The following is a 15000-nucleotide window of genomic DNA, read 5'->3' on the forward strand; positions in this document are numbered from 1 at the left end:
GAGCAGCTCAGCGCGCAGCGAGGTCTGATGTGCCCCTCGATGGTAACTCGATTATTTCGTTGCCTTACCTCGCAGGACCCCGATCCTGTGGCTACCGGAGTCGAGAAGGGACGACGACGATGACACGACAACCTTTCCGCGGGTGACATTTGCATAATTTTCGCAACCCACACACCCATTCCTTCACACCTTGTTACCACCGCATGATGCTCATGTGACCTTTTCCCTTGTGCCGGCTGAGGAATGATGGCGAAGCGAAGCGAATGGAGAGCTTTAAAAATTTGGATCAATTTCGGTCCTCAATCCTACGTCAATGCCTTAGGCAAACGGCGGAGGTGCCTTTGCCGAGTGTGGCCGTGTATTTACTGCGGAACGACGTAAAGTTTACGATCGGAACAAGGAGCAGGTGAGCGGATTAACAAAAAAAAAAAATGCGAAAAGTGTCCATCCACAGTGGGGGACACACGAGCATGATGCAAATCACTGCCAAGCGTGTGATAGATGGATGTCCTGGTGTCCTTCCTTTTGGGTATTGTTGACTTTTGGGTATTGTACGTCCACGGAATAAACCGAGGAAACATTGTAAAACGGCCAATTTCACTTTCCATTCCATTTCCGGAAAAGCACCATGTTGACCCAGATTTTCAAGATACTCCCCCTCTCCTGGTGACATTCTGTGGTAATGAAAACCGATAAAAAGGGATATCCTGAAGAGCAAGATAGTAACCACGTGGAATACTCAAACGGAGAGAATTGAGGTTAATACACTAATCGGCCCGAAATCTAAGGCCGCAATGTACCTCAGAGAACACTCCTTGTGAAATATGCATGAAGCTATGCTATGCCTCAGCAGGTAAACAATCAATGAATCCCGACACCGATTACGGGGATTTGTTTTCACATTTTTCGCCATCGCGTTTAATCACTCTCTCGATCGAGATAATCGTGTCCTCGCAACAGCAACCGTCGCCTCGTTTCTGTCAATTTATATAAATAGCTACTTAATTTGCCTCATTAAATGAACGTCCACAGCAAGCAAGGACCTTCGTTCGAGACCATCGTTATGGTTGGGTATGGCGGGAACGGCGACTGTCTCATGCTCCCTTGCTTTTTTTTTCTTATTGACCCTCTTTCGAAGACTAAACAATGGTCCAGGTGTATTAGCCACCCACCTCAACCTGACCTCGTGACCACGCGACCACGATTTTACTTTCGCCAAGATCCAAGCTCCATTTTGGTCGTTTGAGGATTGTTTTCGCAATCGTCTTCCAGTTAACACAAGGGCCCCACTTCTTTCAAGGACCTGCAAGACGATTTTGTGACACCCACTCTGCCGGTGCCGGGCCCTGATACCAGGTAAGCTTTGGTCACCATCACGACGACAATGACGACGATGGGAAGACAACGACAGAGACGACTTTCCGGCGGAAGCTGAGGCGGCTTCTCGGCGGCTCCGTTGACTTCGTTGTTTCAGGGTCATCTTCCTCGAATGGTGTCCCTCTAACGGTCACAAAAACATCGTCCCTAGCGCTTCGTCTTTCCGCTCTCCTTTGCTTTTAATGAAAATGTTCGACCGACACGCAGTTGACCAGACCAGACCGGGTTGCGGTGACTAAACCGTGGCATAGAAAGGACCGAAAAGGACCAAGTTTTCTCTCTCTATCTAGTCGTCGACCACACCGCAAGATCCTTGCACACCTCTTGCTCGCTGAATTATTAATCAAGAACGACTTTTCCTTTTCATCGGAGACCAATTCGATGGAGATCGAGATTAGAGAAGAGTGGAGGAAACGGGCGAAAAAAAAAGCGTTTCTAGCGGATTGTGTGTCCGTTCGGTGTGCTTAGTGCCTTGCGATCGCATCTCGACAACGAAACAGCGGCGGCTGTTGAGCTGATTCTCCCGAGACTACTGAAAAAGGAATTCTGATTTTCCTGCCGTTCCGTTTCGTTTTTCCGATGAAATCTAGGTTAACGGAAACGGAGGGGGATTTCGTTGTTCGTAGAAGAAGCGTAAAGCTCCTTTCGAACGAACGTTCTTTAAAAAAATGAGATCTATTAAACGTTTATCTGATGTTTGATGTTGCTGTTGCTTTGTTTTCATGAAACTAATGCAGTATGCTCAAACGTAGACAAAACAAATTTAAAGATTATCACCTGTAAGTGTGTTTATAAACACGTCTCTTAACATCCAGCTGCTAATTTAGTTCATTATTTAATTATTATCAATAAAAATCAGTTAATGAAATGACGCATCGATCTCGCATGGCCTCATGTTCATCCCATACAAGCCGCACATCATAAAACATCGAACTCTGACCACGTGCGCATTCCTTCCCCGGCGGGAAGATTGACGCCCACGTGCTAATCACAATTCGCAGGTTCTCGAAAATTGCCGAATCGCCCAACGGTGTCATCCCGGCATGGCGGCATGAACATCAACACCACCACCACACCCTATCCTCATGCTCCATTTCACGCGCTGACATCATACCGGCGATCCGGCGACCCGATCGCCAGTGAAGAGTAGAAATGCCGGTGATAAGAGAAGATGAAAGATTAATCTTTTTCTTCTCCTTCGGCGAGTCTTTGGTTGACAAGCCGCGCCAGACGACCGATTCGGTTTCTTCCAGAAGCCGTAAGAAAGGTCCCGCCGGAGTGACCGCTTCACCGCTCGGCGAACAATCAACATAACTGTCGCTGCTGATTGTGGCGTTGTCGATGGTCGCCATTAAACAAGCCCTCCATCACGTGGCCCCTCGCCAGAAGTCAAAAAACGCATAAACGAAATCATCATCGACTGCAATGACATGTCGGGCACGCGCGTCGCAAGGTTACGCGTTACGCGTTTCTTATCAAAAACGTTCGCGATAATGGGCAAATGGTCATGCATGCGCGCTTGGTGGTAAATGGGACAAGCGACAACAATGCGTAATGAAATGCTTAATTGTGATTTGCGCGCCATGCTAAATGTTCGAGAATGACCCAGACATTTGTTATTCGTTACTTTTTTGTTGCGAGTTGGAAAAAAGCACCAAAGAGTTACAGAGATAGTGAGCAACTAGACGGTTCAAATGAAGAAGATAAGGAATAAAGGCACAAAAACAATCGTCTTGTCGATGTCTTGCGCTGTCAGAGGTCAGCATGCTGAACCGCTGAAAACGGTGCACAACATCGACGATCAAACGATGAAACTCAACTCGAGAACTTCACACTAGAATCCTTGTCCCGAAATGGATTTGCATAATTGGAACAAAATTCTGGTGCACTACCCAACCAGAACACCGAAGGATGCACATTGGGAATACTGCAGCATGAAGAGAGCCCCAAAAAGGCAGAACCACCGGTCACTAGGGGATTGGTTGATTGGAAGACATTCACAAAATGTTAGTGCGATAGACACGTGTGTGGAGGAGATTGTTGTGGGGATTCCATATCCGAGACATGCATTATCACTTGCTGCTGCACTGAAGCAGACATGTGTTTTGCAGACACTTGCGTTTGTTGGAGTGAAAACAAATCTTGGAGACAACAAAAAAAAACCCAAAAGAATTCACACAACAACTAAATCCGCTTCTGCACCATTGGCGGAGAGTGTCAACGGAGTTGTAATGCAATTTGTGTGAACCGATTTCGGAACCAATCCATCATTTCCTACCCATCGCCATAAATCATATCACTTTGCGCACGTGGCAAACGGTAGTGAGAGCTACACTCCGGTTGTTACTCCAAGGACTGCTGGCCGGATGGTCTGATGCAATTTCGCCTCCCTTGCCACTGGACGCTCATCCCTCAACTCTGACCTCGATAACACTTGGGGCGAAGCAGCCGGTGTGTTGCGACAACGTGGCAGAAACCTTACCCATCGGTGGACCGGGATCACGGTTCGATTGGATCGCCCAAGAATAGACCAAGGCAATTGCAAATACATTCCCGAACACCCGACACAGATCCTAGGACATAGGACGCAAGGACAGGAAGGAAGAGGACCATTCCATTCGGGTGATGGTGCGCTAGTGATATCCAATCAACTCCTAAACATCGCCCAGTCCGAACCGAATCCCGACAGCTGCATCGCGCCGTCCCAGACAAACTCGCGCCCCGCCAACAACCCAGACGACAACGAAGCTTATGGTTATGCTGTTGAGTTGATTGAACTTGGCATGCAGCGAGGTGGGGAAGGGAGAAGCAACCGGAGGGGGAAGGTATGTTCATCGGGAATGCATCAGTGGCAAGAGCCGCATATATCCCGATGGGTAAGATGTCGAAGAATGTCAATTGTCATGCTCGCTCGAAGGCGATAGATGACGATGACGACGACGACGACGAGCGTCGTTGCAAATGTAGCAAACAGACACACCATTTGCTTCACCAGGACCAGGACCAGGCTGATGGCAAGACGTTGAAGGCGAAGCAGAAGCACGGCTGACTCGTGCCAGACACAATGCGCGCTCCGAGGTTCTGTTATTATTATTTTTATTATGAAGACGCGCGTCTTCGCGACTGCAGCGGCGCTTGTTCAGCGACAGTGTCTCGTGTGCCCGTTGTTATTGTTGTTATGCTGATTGTACTGGGGCCTCGTCGCACTCGTGGCTGGACAGATCAGCATTATGTCGAGCGATGTCGAGCGTAGTGTTGACACTAGCGTAACATGTGTGCGGCTACACTATGAGCGATGATAATTACAATAATATGAAACACTCGCCGTACCTTCCAGGTGATGGGATCTTGTCTTCGAAGTGGATTAGAATACTGGGAAGCTCCTGGATAACAGCTGCCAGCTTCGTTCGATTCACCGATGGTTGAGTGATGAGTATTTCGTGTATATAACAACACAAAGCACCTTTCTTACGACAAACAATACAACTAGAACACAAATTACACAAACTACCGCGACACCGCACTTAACCCAAACGCGCGCAACCAAAAACTGAGCTCAAAATGTGCAACTCGCCCAGGGCATAGGTAACTACGATGCGCGTACCAATCGCGTAACAACGAGCTAACACCCGGTACAGTTGCTGCCACTGAAACCCGTTTTCAAAATCCCCGCCAACTATAGACATTCCGTCATCGAAACGCCGCTCGCCGTTCGAAAATCGTTTCCAGGGGACTCCGCTTGATTTGCTCGGCTCAGCGGGGCCATCATCACCGATGATAGAAATACTACACATCGATTACCGGACGGCGGAACATTCGTTGCATCGAACCGGCGGCGTTATTTGCTTAGGTGATAGTGTGTGACCCCGTTCACGGGCTTAGCGTCGAGGAAGCAGTGAAGCAGAACCGGCGACCGGGCGATAACGACGTCTCGAGATGCCACGACCGCTCCCTACTCCTAGGAGCGCGGTCATCGACGCTGCACCACAACGCAACGCATCTCGCAAGTGCATTCTTCCGCCGGAGCTATTAAAGACGTCTCCAGCGACCGTCTCGCGTGCGTCTAATATGAAAGACGCAGAAAGTGCATCAATCAACGGCGGCACGCCACACCAGACGTTTCCTTCTCTCTGGCGAACTCTGACTCGCCGTCGGTTTGCAGGATTCAATTAATTCATTTCCCTTTCCTTTCGCTTTAATTGGGACGGGACGGAACGGGTCGGGTCGGGCTGTAATTAAAACAAATTGCTACCAGAAAGAAATCTAGACGACGGAGTCCGTACATCGAACGAGAACACAGGATTTACGGATCATTTGACATCTTCTCTGCCTCGTGGCGTCGCGAAAGTGGCCTTCCCTCGCGCGTGTGGCGATCAGCCGCATCATTTGACCCCAATTGGTCTTGTCCAAAATAAAGATGGGGTGAGGTGAGATCCTCCGAAACGAGCGAACGAAGAACCGCGAAGGTCAACCCGGTGAAGGTGAAGGTTGTGCGCAATTTGGACACACCAAAATAAATATGTTGCCCGCTCGATCCGGCCGTGGGCGGAGAAGGACAAGAGAACCACCTTTCGTCTGTGGCGAGGGTCGAGTGTGACACGTTTCGACGGCACGAATCGACACCAAAGCGTTATTGCCAACGAATCAAATAAATATCGTAACGCAACGGACAGAAAGGCGAGGGGCAAGACACTCGCACCACCTTCCACGCGCCGTGACCGTTGTTGATGATGATTGTGCGCGGATTAGCGAATTTTTCAATTCAGCCTCACATTCTCACCATTTTGGGTCAACATCATTCGATATCGCAGCCAGTGTGGATGTGGATTATGGGCCCGATGGTCCCGATGGTCCGATGGTCCGATGGTTATTTGACTAATGAGGGACGTGGCGTGATCGTGGGAACGTTTATCCGCCCAGATACCGTACCGCTTTTTTTGTGGAAGGCACTCGTTAACGAAATAAATGTCCATGTTGAGCCAACGGTTTTCTTTTTTTTGCGGCCGAATTAAGGTCGATCGAGGAGCGGGCCATACATTCCTTGCAGGATGAGTATTTTGCATATTTATTCTTGTAGCGGGTAATTTATTTGTACTCAACATGATTAACGTAAACAATAATTTTGTGCACTGTAATCAATTCTCGCGGACGTGTGACAATTCGACGTAGAATATTCATGCAATTCGTGTAAGCGATCCATCTCAAAGACCTCAAGAAGAAACTGATGAATACCAATGGAAACCTTCGTATAGTAGCCCTCGAACACGGTCTTCAAGTAGGTCAAATCCCATAGATAGAACTCATTCTTAATTCATCAAAGAACCGATCTATACTTCTTATTAAATCATTCCACCCTGTGACCATAGGACGAGACGAGATCTCCTTGAAATCTCAGACCAACCACACCGGATCGGATCTAAACGGGCTTGCGAATTGCGAAACCCCAGACTTAACATCAGCGCAAAGGCATCTCGCAAAACCATTTGCCAGATAGTTTCCATCGAGGGATTCATGTTTATGCAAAAGGGCACACGCTACTTCTCCCTTTTCTGGGGAGGGAGATGGATGTCAGGGGTGTTCGAGCGGTAACCCGGTACACGGTCTCGAGGCTGCGACCGACTCAGTCTCTCTGTGGACTTCCATCAAGGGAAATCTAGAGCTTTAAACCTTCAACCGGACAGCTGCTAGACACACCGAGAATAGCTAGGGAAAAATTAACTAAACCCAGACACCGGTTCAATCGAGCTCCACCTCCATCAGCAATTTGCTGCCATTTTTGTCACATTAAATTAGCTGTCTCACCTCAGTTCACCGACTGGCGGAGGTCCCAAGAAGGCTTGCGAGACATAAGAAGTGAGCTGTGGTATCTTGTCTTCACGATTTTCATCGTTTTTTGGTCTCCACTGGGCTCTGTGTGGCTTATTAGAGAGGCGCACAAAGCGGTGACAATCCGAATTCGGTGCTCATGCGCCTCAGACGATCCAAAACCTTAAGCTAACGAAGCAATCCATTTATTTTACGATACTACCGATTATGTGCCACCCCGTTTAACATGTTGCATTTAATCCGCGAACAAGGCCACACTGACCCAACGAGCATTAATTCATTCCTGACTATCGATGATGATGAATGATCAGCGCACGCCACGCACCAAGATCAGCTGGCTGGCTGGCTGGCGAACAAACAACAACTCATTTATTGGCGGTTACTCGTCCGAGATGCCCCCCGAAAGAGAGAGAGAGCACAGAGCATCAGATTGAATTGCAAATTAAAGTCCCATCATCGCCGGTGTTTAATAAATCAATAGAAATAGATGACACGACGGGGTGAACGTGAAGGTGTGCTTCCGGCGCAGAAAACTCTCCGAGGTAAGTTCTGCGGTGCGCGCAGCGCATACACTCTTCCTTCGCACTTCGCGTGTGTCTGTGTTGTGTGTGCTGGTGTGAATTGAATATTTATACGAAACCATCAAGATCATGAACTTAACCGATGATGAGCGAATGATGAGGGTGATGAAGATGGTGACGCAGATGGCAGCGGTGGCAGTAGAAACAGCAGTGATTGAATATTCAAATCATTTCACCCCAGCTCAAACATCACGTCCACTCATACACACGGGCCACTGGCTTCGTGGCTGAGATTTTGCTGCCACCGTGGCAAATGCCGAGCGATGCAGCAGCGGAAGCTACCGGGGAATCGGGCGGGTCGCGGAGCACGGTTCCCAATTTTTGCCGATTATGGCACTGGCACTGGTTGCACTGCGCTGGTTGCTTGGTTTATGATCAATTTCATCGAATAAAACACTCATGTAGCAGCATATTTATGCACAACTCGTTCGACTCGACCGCTTGGCCCTCTCTCTCTCTTTATCTCTCTCTTCTCCTCTGTCTGTACAGTTTGGTGTGTGCGGCACAGAACTTGAAATGAAAGTGATTTCCAAGCGGGCAAGTTCGTTACGAGCGCGTGTCCGGAATGCTCTACTCGGCTCGGATGAGCGAACGAAATGAAGAAGCACGGCAGAAGGCTTCATGCACTTCTTCATTGCTCTCTCCATGCTCCAAAAAAGGGTGTTGTACTGGCGGATAGAAATCTTATCTCTACAAACTGCAGGATAATAGATAACTACCGGGGTCTACTGCTGCCACTACAGCGACTGCTGGCAGCAAAAAAAAAAAAAGGATCTCAAAAAAATCGATCCACAACAGCAAGCGTTGCCAGAGCGAGGAGATGCTCTTTAAAACCTTCTCGACCTCGTTCGAAAGCCTTCGTTCTTTCCGATACACACCGGTTTGCGTTATGAGCGTTCTCTTCATCTGCTGCAGCTGATCTAGCAACCAGGCGACTCCCGCGATGGTCACCAGGCATCAGGTTTTGTGTGATTTTGTCCCTTTTTTTATCTCGATCCTGGATTCGATAAAAAGAATCTTCAGCTAAGGAACAATATGAATGAACTTCGCGTCGCAAGTTGCTTGTCTCCGGAAGGCCAGCCGGTCCAGGCTGTTCGTTTGGTCGACCCCTTGATTGTTATCCCGTGGTTCTCGTTTCTTCTTCTTTAACTTCTAGGTTCTGGAGCACACAACAGCGAGCATCATGGCACATCGCTGCGACCTGGATGGATTTCTGAACGGAATTGTGTTTACTTCTTCGTTCTTTATCCGCACATTCGCTCCACTCCACAGCGACCTTATGATGTATTGTTCGAATCAGCATGTGCCTTTTTTTCTCTCTCCATCGCTCTCCATTCCAGTCCATTGCCGGATCGTCCTTTTTCGCTGTGTTGCTGCAACAAAAATACAGGCAGGCAGGCAGACAAGCAGGCCGAGAGCATAGATGATGATGAAAATGCAACTCCTTTGCAAGCGGGCGAGAAAAAGTTGCTTGCGTTGCAGCATTGCTGCTTGGCTGCGGTTGTGCTAAGGCACAAAACATGAAGGTCTCTGTGGTGCTTACGGTGGGATCAGCATTATCTGGCTGCATCCTGTTGTCGTAATCTTCGAGGATGGTAACGTGGACCGCCCATCTGAGCACGTTCTATGCATGGCACGGCACACACGCCCTGGAGAGGATGAGATTAGTTTTCCACAAAACGGCCACTGGCATGGCCAGCAGCTCGCCACTCGTACTCGTGCGGTGCCCGATCGATATTGTTATTGTTTGTGTCGCATCCCATGTTTAGCATCGTCCTTGATGCAGCACCATCATGGTTGACCCCACCGAGCCACACACGCGAGGTATGTAATCTTGTTATTTAAATTTATCGATTTTTATGTGTCACACACTGGCCAGCGAAGCCCCGTTTTGCTTCGTAACAGCAGCAGCTGCTGGTGCTGCTACTCCGCTGCTACACTGTCATCTGTGGTTCACCTGAGTGTAAAGCGGCATGAGATGGCGTAAAAATGACAAACGAACGAAATATTTCTTTTCTGCCTCGTTGCGGCCAACATACATCCGACTGCTCTTCCCATGCCTTATGCTGCCTCTGTCGTTGCGATAGAATAAATAGAAAACCACAACGGACGTGTGCACACATGCGCGCTCGATGCAAGGATACCGAGCAGTTCCGCATCTTCTTTTCCCGGGGAAGAGGATAACTATTTGTTTCATTTTCCACCCCGATGGGTTTTGATGGGAAATTTCAAACACGTTCACCGGGTGATGTGTGTGGTCTAGATTCCTTTTGCGCCCGCCGACGAGTTGACCGACAGCCCGAATCGATGCCGACAACCCGGAATGGCACTAACTGTCTTCAGAGCTTATGTTGTGGAAGGTTGGGGCTTCATTGGGATTTTTTCTATAATTGAAGCCAGTTCAGAACCAGTTCGGTCTCGGCTTCGAGTCATCGATGCGATGGAATGGCGCTTATAAAAAAAAATATGAAGGTGAAATCACTAACAAGCAGCTGCGCTATTTCATGCCTTGTTGGTGGGTTATGGAGCTGACCACCCAATGTTTTCCACACATTTTGTCAGACCCCCGGGAGGGGGGAGTTTGTACCGATGGAACGCGTGTGGATAGCAAGACCAGTGGCCACGTGCAGCGAACCAGTCTCGCCTTAATCAACCTAACGCGGACATGGTCGGACACTACAGGGAATAATTGCAAGCTTCAAAATGATTGCAACAATCAAATAATATTAATGCGATGGCACAGCAACACGAAGTCATTCAAATCCAAGTAGCTCCCAAGAAAATTAAAGTATTTTTCCACAAATTTATTTTGAAAATCAAATTTTCAACTGCTCCAGTTGAACTGAAGTCAGTTTAAACTGCGGTACCACACTGTACCCCCCTATTAAATTCCTCGTGCAGCTGCGAGAAACTTTTTGCTGAAGACCGATCCGTGTCGATACCGGTCACCGGTGGCCACCATAAGTCCTACCCGATATACAAGACATGGCCACTGACAAGATCGATGGAACGCGATCCACGTTTATTTAACACTCAGCCTGCCTCGAATAAAAGGGCTTCCAGCTGCACCATCGTTTGGCCATCGTTTCGGACACTTTTTAGTGGTGGCCACTAGCCACAGTCTGGCTAGACACAGGCGGCAACACAACGCCACGGAACGTAACGAACGATCGTGAGGTGGATTGAGGTTCCACTGGCCGGTAAGTCAAGCGTTAAAATCTAAATTCGATCGTTAAACCATCAATCCCAATGGTGGCAGTGCTTGGACACTGGAGAGTGCTAGATCCAGTGCTCCATTTTTTTCCATTTTTCCGTGCAAACGGTACCAGGGCATTGCTGCGACACGGTTCTACACTGTGAACTCTATATTCCGTGTGATGAGAGAACGCCTCGTGAAACCTTGGAACGAAAAGAGAAGCGTAGAAAATTCGTCCAATCTACATTGAAAACAGTTTAAACCGGCTCATTATCAACGGGAACAAGCACCGTGCAACCGTGCTGGAACAAGATCCCTATCGGACGCACGCGACGCTTTCTTCTCACTTTGGCTTTGGCTCTCACCGAGGTAGGGCCATCGCGGACACGGAACAAACCCACCACCCTATTCCCAGCACACCCCCTTGATGGTTGCATTCGTTAGTACCACAGCCACAGGTCTCATCCAGCAGCAGCAGCAGCACCACCACCAGAAATGGGGCCAATTCCCGTAATTCAACGCAAACACGGCGTCAGCAGTGGTAGTTGCAGTTAACCAGGCCCGGCCCAGCGTGGCCCGTGATGGGCAGAAGAAATGAATGAAACAATCGGAAGTTAAAACACGGAGCCAACAGGGTTCGGAGTCAGCCGAGCCGCTACGCATTGGGCAATGTTGAATGGAGTGCGCGTTGAGTGGACGACGAGTTCGAGAAGAAAGGGGAAGCGCGCGCGCCACATCGAAACATCATGCCGCCGTTCGAATGCCGTTTTATTGCTCGATACCTTGGCTCTCAGTCCATCCCTCTGTCTCTCTCTCTCTCTCGGTTATGCTCTTCGTACCCATTTCGTTTGCAGAAGCAGTTGGTGATTCGATTCCGGTCAACCAGCCAGCATCGTTTCGAACGGGCAGTGCACCTGCCTGAGGCCATTCGTAGCGCCCAGGTGTCTGGACGTGAAAACGGTGGTGGTCGATCCAGTACAGCAGCATATAGCTCGTCACATCATGGATCAGAAGGCGGAGAAGCGCACGTTCATAGCTTCTCCATATGAGGGCTGTTTTTGTGGCATTCAACAGGCGGTTTTTTCTTACAGTTGTCTTCTGTTCATATAAGGCCTTTGTTTACAGTTTTTGGTTGCTGGCTGTTGGCACTAGCGAGTTTAATTATCTACTTTCATTTTCAACTCTCATGACGATTTGTTATTGTTGTGTTGTATTTTTGCAACTCCTTTTAATGGATACCATTGCTTTATGGTCTTAGACAGTTTCTACACACAGCCAAAATTTGGCGGCTAAAGTCAAAAAAAGAGAACTTCATTTTTCCAACATTTTGGAAAAAATAATGGCAGATGGAGACAAATTTACATCTACGGTACGGCCTACACTGGAGTGCAGCATTATGTGTCTGCCGATCAGCTTAAAGCATATTATATTTTTAAAAAAGCTGTTTGCAGGTGTGTTAAAGTTATTTCGCGATGATTCTGTAGTTTTTCTGAAGTTCTTCTTTTCAAGCGTCCCTACACACACCATTATTTTTTTTATATGGAGTTTTTGACTTTTGCCGACAATTTTGACTTTAGCCGCCAAATTTTGGCTGTGTGTAGAAACGGTCTTAAAGTAGAAGCTATTAATGTTTCTTATATTGTTTGTGTATTTATTTAATTGTCTGCGTTCGTTATCTTTTCAGACGAAGAGTTTCCATAGAAAAAAAACATTTTACAAGATCCATGACGTGAATGCCGAGGACAAAAACCTCAAAAAAAAACGAAGAGAAGCGCTTAGACACGTAGACGGCCATAGACCATTCGACACAATGTCCCACTGCTGACAACAATGCATCCCGTACCGGCCATCCATCTGCTCTCTTTTGCTCTTGGGCACTCTTCACGGAGCGACGTTGCGCTATGCAGCACACGGCACGTTATGCTTCGCTATGTTTCTCTTTATGCTGCTGCAGGCATTCACTTCCCCCTTTTTTTTACGTGCCGTTGTCGTAACAAAACGCACACCAGCAAACACACTCTTCCCAATGGTCTCTTCCTTCCTGGGTACCTTTCCCCCTTTGTCTGCCCCCTCGAAGGGCTGCCAGCAGGTATCCCGGGTCCCATTAAAGGTACTTTATTTCATTTCCAACCTAGGCAGCACCACACATAGACAGACAGAGACAGACAAGCCTAGCGGCGGCACCATGTGCACAGCGACGTCGTCCGCAAAACATCGGAAACATTGAACTTTGACGCAAACGGTTCCTTCTTCTCGGTGGAGCCCCCTCCGGTGAGCAACGCAGTGACTCCCGACGACGATGGCGCCGTCAGCCGGCGCATAAAATCGCGAAAAGTTGTGCGTTTTATGAACTCGCTCAACCCTGTTTACTTCCTGCTGAAAAGCTACGAAGTCAAGGGATGTCTCATTCGCACGCACGTCAAGGAGTCGCCGTGTTCTTTGACACAACGCCTTTTTCGATCGACCCAAGGTGGTCCTGGTGGGGAATATCCATCTCGTGGAGCCAAGATCCAAGTATCTAGTAACCATCTGTAGCGTCGCTTCGTCGCACTTGTCGTGCAGTTACCTTTCCGCTGTTTCGATCGATGCACCGACGATGACGTAAGACTGAGAGTCAGCGTGAGCTCAAATTGACTTGAAGCGTATTGAACTCTCCGTGGATTCCGTGGGTCGTCTACATGGACGCCAAATTACTGCCCGAGCTGTTGCATAGCACATTGTGCATTGGAAGCGCCAACTTGGATTGCAAATCAATCGAACAGATGAACAGCGGAGTGGTTCTTTCTTCTTGTTCTTCCAGTTGGTAACCAGAACGAACACTTACGAACGGAATTACCGATGATACGGTCGGACACATGTTTTAATGCATGTTTCGTCGATACTCATTGGGCATTCTGTATGCATCTTCTGCTGCTGCTGCTGCTGCTGCTGCTGATGTGGTGCCCCCCGCTGAGGAGAATCGTGACTTGCTGCGATCGAGCTTAATTTATTCGTATTCGAGGCTTCCAGCTGGGTGGCGTCCAGGCCTCCACCAAAACGGGGGTTTTGTTGTCGTTGCGGTTTAGATTCTGCTCCCCCGGGGGGTGTCATTCTCGATCCGTCCAAATGATTACATAAAATAAAAAGAGAGAGAGAAAAAAACCCCGTCCCGTCAAGCTTCATCGGCAACGGGTAAAGCTTAACGAAGCAAATGTACACCGTGTGGCAATAATCCGCCTTCTCGAGCGCTTCGGGATGACGCATTCAGTTGGATACAGTGTTAGGCCCCAGCCAAGAGCCCACCGGTGCGCTGTTTGACGTCGTTTGACTTCTTTTAATGCATACAGGCAAATGAAACAATTAGCCAAACGGACCTGACTGATTAGACCTTTATTTCGCTCGGGCACAATGTCTAGGTTAATTCCTGGAGCGGCCAAGGGCACCTAGTGCCACCGTATCGTCGTACCTGCTGACCCACCTCACTTCATTTGGCTAATATTGTTATGCTAATCTGGCCTTGAAATTCCAACCTAAAAGGAGGAAAAACAACAACAACGTGAAAAAAGGCGCTCAGTCCAGGTAGCACCAGCGTGTGGCGGCACCAATTGAGTAATTGAATTTCACGTTGCCACCTTGGCCAGCGGGGCATGTTTAGTTTTGCGTTCTTCTCTTCTCACCTTCCTCATCGACCTGCTGACCTAAGCTACTGGAAACACAAGTGGGGGGACGGGCGCGAGCCCGTGCGCGCAATGGATTGCAGGCTGCACAATTGCAATCGCCACTAATAACAGCGGCAACAACAGCGGAGCGGCGGCCACGCGGACACCTCAAGCCCTCGACGCGCTTTGCAACGACGCGCGTTGTTTATGACGAGGCACAGGGAAGGGTGTGCAGGTTTTTACCGTAAACGGGCGGGCTGCAACAGCTGCTGCTGTGCCAGCAAATTTGGTCGCACGGTTGGCCGAGCACGCCTCAACGTAAACAGACCACCATGTGGCATGATAAGTGACTAGAGTGAGCTACGCGTGTGCAACCGTGTGA

The 15000-nt window shown here is 48.7% G+C and overlaps 1 protein-coding gene across 8 annotated transcripts in view; it reads right to left on the reverse strand.

The window, feature by feature from the left end:
- LOC126569315 (uncharacterized protein CG43867) overlaps positions 1 to 15000 on the reverse strand; it is a 158578-nt gene that overhangs the window by 140959 nt on the left and 2619 nt on the right. The window lies entirely within an intron of this gene.

Source organism: Anopheles aquasalis, chromosome 2, assembly GCF_943734665.1.
Source record: "Anopheles aquasalis chromosome 2, idAnoAquaMG_Q_19, whole genome shotgun sequence".
Lineage (NCBI taxonomy): Eukaryota > Metazoa > Arthropoda > Insecta > Diptera > Culicidae > Anopheles > Anopheles aquasalis.